Raw genomic sequence first — 13,445 nt, forward strand, 5'->3', positions numbered from 1 at the left:
TACCATGAGTTACCTGGAGTTGCTGACTTCAAACCCTAGAAGAGCTATTTATTAAATCAATGGCAAATTACAATCAAATTCAATTAATTAGAACATGCACTGTGATGTTTCCTTGCTGCTATTACTAAACTACAACCATAAGCAGACTAGAGTTCTAAAACAGTGCAGAAAATAAATGTCATCGTTCACAACAACTCATTTTGTTCTCTGATTGGCCCAGTTGAACTGGAAATCAAGTTCCATGGGAGAAATATTTAACCGAGTACTGAACGGACATGAGAATCGATCTCCATTAAAAGGTAATGGTCAGGCTAGGTCTAAGAGTCCTTTAGGTTTCTTTTGGCAAACTCTGGACAGGATGCCATGTGCCTTTTATTAAGGAGTGACCACTCTACCTGATTGGTGGATTGCAGAGATGTTTGTCCTCCTGGAAGGTTGTCCTTTCTCCACAGAGGAAGCTCGAGCTCTGACAATTTATAATTCTGCCGCACACACAAAAGAAGGCCTGAAACTAGAATAGGTCATGTTCCTCCGAAAGGTTATTTATCAAACAAACTTGATTGGAGAATGTGCCATTTACACTTGTTTTGGAGACAGGGAAAACTGGCATTGCAGAGAATGAGGTGCTGAATTGAAGCCACACTGCATCATAATTCCTTCCAGACATTTAATTTCACTCCATATCAATCTTTAAACAGTTTGACTTTAAAACAGCAGTGTTATTTATGATTCATATGTATACATCAGAACCTTTCAACTGAAAGAAGTCCTGTAAGCCAACTTAAATCTTAAAGTCTGTGTTTCATCATAGCTTTCTCACCAACACATTCCTCTCCGTGGAGGATCACCAGGGTGATGTGTACCACAGACTGAGACATTAAATTTGACAAAGTGTGAGGCAATCAGAGTGGTTTCTGTAAACATATAAATACAGTGGTGATACTCGTGCCTATTTCTATGTGATGGATGCATTGAAACATCCATTTCACAAACATTGGTACTGGTGGACCTGGCAAATGGGAGAATCAAGAAGAAAATTCAAAGGGCCTGATGTATTGCACTCTCTCGCTATAACCTGCAGGATACACTGGTTTCTATCAGCAACAGGCACCTTACCCTGTTTCCTAACTCCTAGAGCGCAGAGGAACATGCTTCAATGCAGCTGAGCACTCAACAGTAGAACATGTCTTGAGCATCTAAAATACTGGTATTGGTGTGTGAACTTTATTTGATGTAACAATGGCTACCAAAAATGAAATTTAGTCAACTCTCCACCACATCTCACATTGGTCTTGGTGATGTTTCATTTTTTCGTTTCTCTGTGGTTGCCATTGATAATCAGAAAACAACATTGATCAGCTGGCTCAATTAAATAGACTTTGATGAGGTGCTTTGCTTTGACCATATGTGGTTGAATGTGGGCATGTTAGAGGGCAGAACATGAAGCAGGACCTTGTGTGTGTGTGAGAGCATATGATTTAACAAATCAGATTTTTTTTGCCATACATAGCATATGTATGGCAAAAACTAAAGTATGGTTCCTATGCAATAATTTCTAAATGAGAGTCTTGGTAATTCCAAACTTATTGCTCATTTGGAGCTACAAAACAGTCACTTTTTCTGTATCCTTCCCCAGATTTATGCATCAAGAAACAGACAATTCCTTTGATTTTATGCTGGGTGTTTGTGTTCTGACATGCTGAAACATTGGAACTTTATGTAGAGAGATGTGTGCCTTTCCAAATCAAGTCCATTCGACTAACAATGTTTTCACTCCTGATAGTCTAGGAGGCTCAGTTCAAATAAGTACGAAAATTGAAACATTTGCTATATTTTCAGGTGCTGCGGTTCACTTTCACACTACACTGTATCAAACAAAGGAAACCTTTTGAAAAACCTGTTCAGCCCCTCGCCTGTGGTGGTGCTACACCAAGAATCACTGGAGGAAAGATGAAAACTTCTGAATTAGACAATAGGTGCATCTTTCTTCTTCACAAAATGTCAACTAAGATGGAGTGGTGTCAGATTTTAGTGATTGTCGGATTCCTCTTGTCTTTGGCAAAAGACCACAAGCCATTTCTCCTGCTAGCGCTAGATACATATGTCTGTTTTGGTTCTATTTACCCATTAAGCCCTGTGCTGTAGTCCACTTCCTGCTTTTGGAGTTGTTTCCTGTCTGCTTGGTATCCACATATGCATTAAATTAATGCCAAAGTTCACTTCAACTGAACCAAGAACTAGGTTTCTAGGTGGACCAGAGTTTGTTGTTTTGGTTTGCATCAGAGTTGAATTGCACGTTCACACACCTTCACAAACAAACCAGACTTTCTAGGCAAACAAACTAGAGTTTGATTAAAGCGGACTGAACAGGGTTGGTGTGAATAAACCCTGAATTTACCGCAAGCAGATTCCATTTGAGCTGTAGAAACATCTCAAGGATGATCAGTGGAAACAGCTTAATTTTGAGCTGCATAAGAAAGGGTGTGAATTCTTGTGCAAATGTAATTTCTTAATTTTCTATTTTTTAAGAAATTAAAAATCTTTTTTCCCCACACTGTCCCTATGGGATATTTGTGAATACTTTCTGAGAGCACTGTATATATTTCTGTTATACTTGTATGGAAAACTTAATGTTTCTGTTTAACTGTTGAAAGAACTGACAGATTGCAGCTGCTAATGTGTGGAGACTGAGGGTCTTTATCTCACAGCAAGGCCTCGTCCATCAACTGTCACATCACGCTTCAGCAGGACAGCGATACTTAACTATCCACTAAACAAGATGCCACAGTAGCAGCGATGTAGATAATAAAATGGCAGGGAAACACTATCAGTCTTTGAACCCCTACTTAATGGCACAACTGCACAAGGTTATTTTAGAATGGAAGGTAAGCTATTCAGCTTTCTGAAGACATGACCCAATATACTAAAAACATTGTTAAAATCATAGATTGAGCTATGCCCATTGTTTTACCTTTTACAGAATGGCTTGGGACCTTATGTATTAATGTTCAGCGCAATATTTTGCCTCCAACTTGGCATATTCCAAAATTAATTTTGCATGAAAGTATGTGGTTATCTACACAAACGTTTGACATGCACTAAAAAAGTGTTTAGAGCAACGCAAACATTTTTAGGAGACAACAATAATAATAATGTTTGTGTTGCTGTGAACACTGTTTTACTGTAGGTCAAAAGTTCTAAAAAATGTAAAAATTTTAAATGTGACTCCATTAAATGCAGCTCTTTTTCAAATAATAAAAAACTATGAACCTAATACTTACATAATACTTATACTCATTTGAACAGGGTGAAGTACTTCCAGTGCCAAATGGCTTGGCAGGCTTAGTAGCTAAAAAAAAAGATAATAGAAAAACAAACCATGTTCACAAACAATCAATTCTACTTTAGTTCAAATTGTAGCTGTGCCTGTATGTCACGCATTTTTTGTTTTTCTTCATTCAGTGAAGTTACTCAGTGGGTAGAGTATCCAGAAAATGTCCTCAAGAGTAACAATACTGTATATAAATATTACTTAAGTAAAAGTAAAAAGTGCAGTAAAACTGTTTCACCAAGATACTCAAATAAATGTAACTGAGTAAAAGTAAGTTACTATCCACTTCTGCAAAGGGCATATCTAAAAGCCTGCATATCACAGGTGGCCATTCAAGGCATCAGTATGCTGCGATTCCTTTGCAAACGGAGCATTTCTGCAGGATGTGGCTGACAAATCGGGAATGTCACAGTCGCCCCTCAGCGGAGCCTTGACAGCTGTAAGGGACGGGAGGATCCGTATGTTGCCAGATCCATAATGTTCCCCCACACTGCAGTGGAACAGGCAGAAATTACACTGCAATTTGCAACCATGAGCCAATTTCCTAATGTAATGCTGAGCTGATATTACTAAAAGGGCACAGTCTGGAGGAGAATGTGCCTTTATCAATAAAGAACATTTCGATTTTGTAAATGTGGAACTTGTAGCTGACGCATAAAAGTGCTTAACAAATAGTGGCATGACGGCATGCTTCAACTCTGGAGAATTTGATTTTCAAACTAGCTCCAAAGGACTCTGACACTTTCAGATTTTTTTTGCTGAAAACTAATTTGTTCAGACAAGCATTTTTACTTTGATTCAACATATAACATTCTCTCAAAATTTTCTTTTTTGCTTTTCATTTTGAATGGTTTACTCTTAATTTTATTACTTTCCTTTTTTTATATAAAGATGACCTTGTGTGCCCTGAAGGCGCCCTTCGAATAAAATCTATTATTAATATTAGTATCAGTAGTTTGAAAGAGAATCAAGCGGAGGCCGTCCCCATGGTTAGTCAGACATACGGTGGGAGCATTTCAGGTATTTCTACTCAGTTCACCACAAATACAGATTGAAAAAGGATAGGGCTACATGTCTACGCACGGTTTTAAACGTCAGAACCTTTTTGTTTGACAATTCTTAGAATTGCTGCCTACCACAAACTTGCAGTTTGAAAGGTGCATACTCTTTTATGCATGAGGCCCTGAGTGATTAATGTTTACAATCTCAAGCCTTCCATTCATCAGCAAAATTACTGAAACACTTTCAACCGTTAAATAGATGAAACACAATTAATTCTTCCAGTCATTGTTTTGACTGGAAGACAAAGCAATGACCAACCTTTTTGACGTCTTTCAGTCGGGCTTCCATTCTCGTATTTATTGAAAAAAAAACAAACATTATTTGTTATATTTCATATTTCAAGAGTCAACAGGCCTAAATGTTCACCACAACCTAAATAAATATGAACTACAGCTTAAATCCATTCATACATGCATTTATAAAACCATACATACATACATGGAGAGAGATAAATGTATTTTTATTTCAGTCAACAGAAATATAGTTCAGAAAGAGGCTCCATTTAAGAAAACGTGCCAGACACATCCTCTTAGCTCATCTTTTTCTCATCTGTCACAATCTTAAATGGCTTAATCTGTCAAGAAAAATAAAATAAAATAACTGCTACCACAATTTTTCCTTCACTCATCTGTTCCTGTCCTTAGCTACAAGGATTAGTCCGATCTAGCACTTTCCAATCAAATTCTCACCCTTCATCAGTTCAACCTGACAGCCTAAAGTAGCCATAAATAGGTGTGGGCCAAGATGCTTTTTTATTGTGTAAGCCCTTGGTTGCTGTTTCTCTCCTTGTAAAGATGCCACAGCTCTTCTTTATAGTTTATTACATAACGTACATTGGGAAAAACAGGGCCTTTGGTTTTTAATCATGATCACAGAATTTTATCTCAAGTTGGATTTTTAATTAATGATAGCACTGAACTGCAGTGTTTCAATTCCTTCTTTCACAAAATTTATTGCGTGGGGACTTACTGTGAGATATTACCAGCCTGCAGATAAAATAAAATAAAAATGATATATACCAAGCTAAAAATACGCTGCACTTTATGTAATTTTTGCGTCCACTGTCAGCATTTCTTTCCTTTTAATATTTAGTTGTACTCAAGTAAATGAGGTAGATAAGTCATACTTTACTCACACAAGCTTCCACCAACATATTACTTTAAACAAGAATTTAGAAGCCACTTAATCAAGAGGTTTGAGATTGATGATCCAGCATTTCAGTTGCATTTGAAACGAGATGACTGTGGCTCAGTGGGTAGAGTAGTTGTTTTGCAATCAGAAGATTGTAGTTTAGATTCCAGGTTCCTTCTTTTCACATTTTGATCCGACTCTAGGCAATGCACTTAGTTGCCTACAAAGCTCCGTATCAGTGTATAAATGTGTGTGCATTTAAGGTAAATGTGCCACATTGAGTGCTCATACACCATTGTAGTGAGAAGGATATTATCCCTAAAGCATTTTTTCTAAATTTATGTGTGGAAAATTATTTAGTTAATAATGTGTATTTATGATGGTCACTTTCCACCATTTCATTATGAAACATCCTTACCAGATGTGAAAGCCAGTTACAGTTCGATACATTTTCCTGGTTCAGACCTATATTTCCCCTGGATTGATATTTGCAAATTGAGAGGATTCCTGCAGGCTTATTAGACGAGCAAATGGGGCCAATTGTGTTGAAAAGATAATGAGCCACCGAGCCAGCCCACTGACATGGTACAGTAAATTGTGAAATGGGTATAAAATGATAATTTCTTGTGTGCTGATGGAACTGAACTGCTGAGTTCTCACAGCTTAATAGACCAAAATTTTGGTGTATTTCTTAAATATGTGATGGCTTATAATCAGTGTTACTCATTGTATGGAATTTCAGAGGACTGGAAGTTGTAGGTGCTGTGCTGCCATTTTCCTTGGAAAGAATGTAAAATCTTAAAATTAAAAAGAAAGCAAAAGAATTGTTGGAAGTACGGCTCAGCATGTACAGTCTAATTTATTCATTTAATAAATTGGAATATTATTGAAAAGGCAATTTATTTCAGTAACTCAATTCACAAAGTTAAATACATTATTTTGATTAATTACACCCAGACCGACGTTTTCAACCTTTCATCTTCTGTTAATTATAACGATTTTCCACTTATTACATCAGACCAATAAAAACAGCATATTTAAATATGGGATTAATGAAATCTACATTTATCTGTGCAAAGTTTATTTTCCTTAGGTACTTTTCTATCAGACAAATGAGCCTTGTTGGATTTTATATTTTGATATACTCAGGTATAGTTTATGCATTTGAGTATTTCAAAATACATTTTACAGATCTTCTTCAAAATAAAAGGCTTATCGATAATAGATATTCCAGATTTCACTCTCTTAAAAAACTTCATTTGGCATGAAACGTAATTGTGTTGCTTTTTCAGAATAAATCTCACAGATTCTTCTTATGGTGGAATAAGGTCCTGTTACCATGTTAGTTGATGCTAATACTAACGACCATGGTTTGCATGTTAGCTAATGAAAGCATATGTGCTGTTATGGTAAATTAATAATCTGTTGTTAGCTAATGAGATGTGCTAGATGTGTCTAGCAAACAAGTCAATGTTTGACAGTGGTGGTTATTTGCACTTACTCTAAACATGAGTTTTGCTAATGTGCTGCATCAGCATAATATTTAACAGGCTCTAAATTAAGGCTCTAAGGCTGAAAGTGTCAAAATGTGTCATATAATACTGAAAGTAGTTAAACTCACAAAAGACTTCATATAAATTGCATAGGGCAAATAGTTTTCGCTTAGTTTAAACCTAAACTAAGCTGAGACTTAGTTTATTTCTTGTTAGTATTTCTCTAAAGAAATACTAAATGTACATAGATCTTGACAGAAACAAGGTCTTAAACTCAAAATCATAAACAAACATTTCTCAGTTTTCACAACTATATGTTCATACATATATTTAAGTAAAGCTTGTATTCTTATTTAATTATACATTTTGATATTCCACAATAAAAGGTATATTCATTTTCAAGACCAAAAAGGACCAGTGACTGGACAGGGGACAATTGTTTGCAAACAGAGCGGGTGAGAAGCAAAAAGTTGTGATGATGTTTGCTTCAGTGCGTCGTTCTCTCCTTATCATTATCTTTCTTCCCTCTGACTGTCAAACAGATAAAAATGCCAACATACATATTCAGGAAATATTATTATTATAAATAATAATATTTATATTACTATAAATACTATTATTTATAATAAAATTTATTATTATAAATAATAATAAGTAATATTATTATTATTATTATGTATATATTTATAATAATATATAAATAATAATTATTATTAATATAATAATAATAATAAATTATTATTATAATTTATTATAATAAATTATAATTTAATAAAAGGTTTTGTAGCTGGATGGCATTTTATGAAAGTATGGCTTTATTATGTTCAGCAATGCTAAGTGTCACAATTCAGTGACATAGGCAAGATGACTGAAAAAAAAAGAATCAAAACTGAAAAGGACCTGTCGAGGTCTAGAAAACGACCTGAGATTAATTCTGTTATGGGACTTTAAGGAATCTGTGAATTCAAGAAGCGCCAGCAAATTTTATTAAAGTTAAGCAAAGATGTAAAGAAAGGACAGTAGCAGCAGAGGTCGCATCTGTTAAGACCCAATCAACAGAGATTATTTCCTAAGCAATTTGTGTGAGTCTGTGGTCAGCAATGTCTTGACACCAGCTTGCAAAGAATTGCAAAAAAAAGCCATACAAACTCAAGTACTTCAGATCAATAATACTGATTTAAACTGTAGAATGATGGCAGGTAATTAGTTTTTCCCTTAGTGTTGTCATGTCTTTTTCATTGATTGTATGTGTTGGCAAGCTTGTGTGGCATAGTTTGTGAATGCAAAATAGAGAAGCCCTTTGGAAATATGATTCTCAATTGTTTATATTGCAGTGAATGGATGTGTAAATGACTCATAATAGAGCTGTATGGAAAGAGTGATCCACTTGCTGATGTTAAAGTTCACAAGTAAATTCTGTCATTGGAAATTTCAAGTGGTGGTTGAATGAAATGTGACTGCACTCCACAGACTGGCATACAAATGCCCCCCATCTGTGGTCTCGGGGAAGGAATACTTCAGAATAAATCGACAGAAATGATATGCTGCTGTCAGTCAGCAAGAGCACTTCAGAGGCACCGGGGGAATGTGTTTTGTGGCCTCTCTGTCACTTAGGATGCTTCCTCTACAGCCCATTTACCTCTCATCTTCGTGATGGGTTTGAACGTAGAGCTATTGTCTTCAGCCTCTGTTGCTTTTAGTACGTGTTTCAAAAGTTGATGCAGACTTTTGCTGTCAAACTGAATGCCTGGTGAGCAGCACGTGATTATTTTCCATAAGCATGCACAATTTTGCCTTGTTTGATTTGCCATCAACAGTAGCAGGTAGCAGCAACTTCACACGAGCGACTTCTAAACTAAATGTAAACAAAGTATAAAAATGAAATGAAGAATTCTGTACTTGTCACAACAGCAGCAGGAGCTGGCCAGCTGAGCATTGTAGAATACTTCATGAGTCCTACCATGCATTAGCATGATGCTTGAGGAAAATGTGTTGGCATCTATAAAAAACAAAAGTTGAAGCAAAACTTGTTTCTGTAAGAGACTGGTAAATGGCTCTTGCAGCCTCTCTCTGAAATTATTTCAGCTGGAAAACGGTAAGATTTGCTTCTTGGCCAACGAAGTTCATTTTGATTCAAAGGGTAGGTTGCTAGAAGTATTTTTTCTTTTTCTTTTCTTTTTTTTTTTTTTTGCCAAAATATTGTTTAGTAACCAAAACAAGGTTATTAAGCAATTAAGGAAAAAGGGAGTGAAACAGAAACCTATATTGCTCTTTTTATGTAACAGATTTATTCCCAAATGTTTAAGACTTTTACTGAATAAACTTTTTTGGATTCACGTCAAGGCATTTAGTTAAAGATTTACTTTCTAACTACTAAATAAAATTGATTTTAAGGTGACTTATTTGTTAAGATTTATTATCATTTCAAATTACGCATCAGTAATCTAAGAATTATTTCTGGCCACCAGCTTATTGTGCATGCAGTCCTTTGAAGACTGGCCATAATTCACTTTTACTATGTCATGTGTGTTTTGTGGCTTCTCCAATAATAAGAGAAACCCCCTTTGGCTCCGTCTGTCAGCAGGCCAATATCGACAACCTTCTGAGTGGGAATTCATTGAAGAGGGAAGCTTGTATTTTTAGAGCGAGTGTTAAAGCCCACATCAAAGAGAAATGACTTGAAATAATAAAACATCAATGATAACAGTGATGTCCAATGAAATCTCACATCAGGATGTAAGCATAACTACCAACTTTTATGTAGTTTCAATTAACTGGACATTACAAATAAATAAGTGAATAAATATAGACTTGGGTATGTGCTACAATTATCAAAAACAGACGTAATAATAATAATAATAATAATAATAATAATAATAATAATAATAATAATAATTCATTAAATTTTTAACACAGGTAAGAAAAGTAACACACAAATAAGATTAAAACTCATTATCTCCTGTTTTTTTCCCTTAAGAAAATGCATATCCATCTCAATTTAGTCCCATCTAACGTAGGGGAAGGGAAGGTGTTGCTTTTGATATGAATTTTTTTTTAAATAATTTTTGTTCCTTCTGTAGATTAAGACACAAGCCTAACGACATTGCTGTAGGTTAAAAAAAACAACCTACAGCTTCTCTTAATATACTTTGTGATTTAAAACCACTTGAGGTTTTGCTTCTATAGCCTTTAATAACATTTTTTTTTAACACAACTCTGTCTGAAATCTCACTGACACTGCAGAAACGTAAACATACAAGGCAGGGAGAATTTTAATCATAGCAAATGTATCCTCTTTAGCTTCAGACAGAGCAGAGCCTGTCTGTCTATGAAAAGAGTCAATGCTCAGGGACACGAGAGTGTGCCTTCTGTGATTAACTGGAGCTGAACTGTGAAGGCCTGCAGGGCCTTGCAAAGCAAACATACTGTGAAAGTAACGTTTTCAAATCTACAATAGAAAAGATAATAAGACAGACAGACAGACAGACAGACATAGAGTGAAAGTCTGTGATGAACTGGTGACCTTTTCTGATGTGCTGGAAACGGTAGCATGAACTACCCCTTCACATGATTCAATAGGTATGAAAAATAAATGACTCTTCAATTTTTCATCAAGACTAATGCCTCCTTACAGTACATTTAGCATTTAGTTCTTTACACCAGTAGGTGATGGGAAATGAGTTCTAGTTCGGTATTTCACAGTGAGTTGTCTTCTCTCTGAAAACACTATCAAATTGTAACCAAATTTTAATAAATAGGGAATATAAAATAAACTACTGGTAGGTTAAAATATTATTTACAGCTGTGTAATATTAGGAAAACTAGTGACTATAATATTGTTGTTGAATATTGTGATGATATGGTATTTACAGGTTACCCACATTTTCATTCTTCTCTTTTTGCAACTTCATTATGATAACTCTGTAAACTTTAGCATCTACCTAACTAAAACTGATATCAATGAAAGGCCTTATATATGGTGCTAAACACCAGGTAATGTATCTAAGCAGTTCATTGCAATTTGGATATTACCAATATTGGAATTGAAATGAGAATTGATGTACTTTTTTTATGCAGCATAATTTTCAGTGCTTGGCTTAAGTTGACTGTGAAATTAATTTTTATTATTTAGGAGTTAGGAATGGTTGAGATTATTTATGTTTTTGAGAATTTGGTGAACAAACAAAAAAAGAGGTTTCTGTCTATTTTGAATAAAAATAGTAGACGTTTCTTAGTCTCACAGATTTTTTTTTTCTCTTATTAAATCTGTGCTGAATTAAAACCAGTCCAGAGTGAGTGTAGAGTGTGCTCTACACTCACTCATTTACTGCAGGAAATAAGCATCAGCTCCCCACTGCGGCCTTGAACAGGACTGTGTTGGTATAGTTGTGAGATGAATGAAGTATGCCTTCCTTGCACAATCTGCAATCTTATACTTGACTGACCTTGTTCATATACAATATCTATCTCCAAATCTTAAAAATGCATTATTTTTTTTCGCTGGAGACTTTTTCACAGACCCAAACTTGTATATGAGGAGGATCATATTGCAGTTAAAGTTTTTGATGACAATGGACTACTGTAGTGGTGCCACACAAGAACAAAAACAAAGAGGGATAACCTGACGAGATATCTTGAGGGAACAAAGTAATCAAACTGAAAAGAGCCAAGAGTATTACAACAGAGGACTGTAATTATGAAGAAAAGATCAAGTAAGATCAATTAACTGAATGATAGAATGAACACAGAAGCATAGCAGGGCACCAGGGGAGAAAGTAGAGCAATAACTGAACAGACCAAAAGAAGCAAACAAAACAAAGCACAAGAATCCACTCAAAACGGAAAAACTCCAACGTATGTTTTTTTTTTTTATTGTCTTGTTTCTTCTTCATTAGCCACCTTCTAAAGGTCTGCATCCACTCCCTTCATTGCAGGACCAGGTTAATGCTGAGTAAGGCCTTCAGAAACGTTGCACAGAGATACAGTTGCTGGTACTATTGCCTTCCAGCAAGAAGTTATTGGACTTGAGTGCTGGCCAGAAACATTTTCTGTGGCGTTTGCATTTTATCTCTTTGCTTAATAGGTTCCTTTCAAATATTCCAGCTCCCTCATTGAAAAAACCTGATCCTCTTCAAACAAATCCATAGATACTGAGTTGACATTCTCTTGGTATGGTTTACTGAATAATTGGATTCCTACCAGAAACAAACTGTACCGGGGTAACTTGCTAACAGGTTGACCTGAGTTTGCTTGTTTGGTCTGGACCAGAATTAGGGTGAACTTTCACACTTGGCCAAACAAAGCAAACTAAGAAAAAACAAACTCTGAAATGTTAGCAGCTATGGGTTAAAAGGCTAAACTGGGCATTCTGAGGCTGAATCTCATAATAATAAAAGGATACATATTAAAGCAATAGATCACAAAACTGCAAACAAAATGTTTAGTTTAAAAAGAAACAGAACTTCTTGCAGTTAATGCATTTTATTACACAATCACAAACCTGGTGCTATTGATTGTAGGAGCCAGGAAAATCCCAAAAGAAGTATTTCAGGTGATAAGAAGATTAGACAAATTTTGGGATAGCAAGGGGCTGCAAAGTGTGAACTGGACAAAGGACCTAAGAAATAGTCAATTCTTATACTAAATTTAAAAGAAATCACAATGACCAAAAGTTGTGATCAAGGGCATTTGGGAGCAGCCGTGTTGATAGAGCTGAAAGCAAGATAAACTAGATAAACAGAGTGAGACATTAACTCAAGGATAAGACGTAACAAAACAAGCACAGTAACATTGTCAATGCTACCTAGCAGCCATAAATACATTTACATTGGTCTGGAGCAGACAAGCACATCAAAATGTAACATCATAAATAACTAACCACTACTTGAGAGGTGCTGAAATGATGTAATGACAGAGGAGAGCTGCATTGTTTTTCCAGGCCAGAGGAACTAAAGTTCAGCTGGGCAGTTTTTCATCCTCTCTCGTGGCACTGTACACCAGCAGGTTCATAATAGCTCTCTTTAATGAGGGACATGATATACCTCTGCCACTTTATTGGCAGAATTTGGATTTCTTCCCAGTGCAGATGGCCATTATTCACTGGAAAAGAAGCCCGCCATGAAAACAAGCAAAAATGCATTGCACTTCTTAGGTCAGAAGAACATTACGGATATTATTCTCACTTTAGTTAAACAATGATTGCGGTAATCAATAAATTAATCACACAAGTGACTCTTTTGGCTCAAGCATACACAAAGATAGTTTCTTTGTAAATCCTAACATTGTTAAACCTGTCTACTAATCATTCCAGCACTGTTTTAGTAATTAAAAAGAAAACAAGTGTAACAATTTGAAGGACAGCAAAAATAAGGGTTCCCTTGTGGCGATATTCACCAGGTTGTGTCTGTTCATGGCGTTTAGGATGACTT

Source organism: Gambusia affinis, linkage group LG01 (assembly GCF_019740435.1).
Source record: "Gambusia affinis linkage group LG01, SWU_Gaff_1.0, whole genome shotgun sequence".
Classification (NCBI taxonomy): Eukaryota; Metazoa; Chordata; class Actinopteri; order Cyprinodontiformes; family Poeciliidae; genus Gambusia; species Gambusia affinis.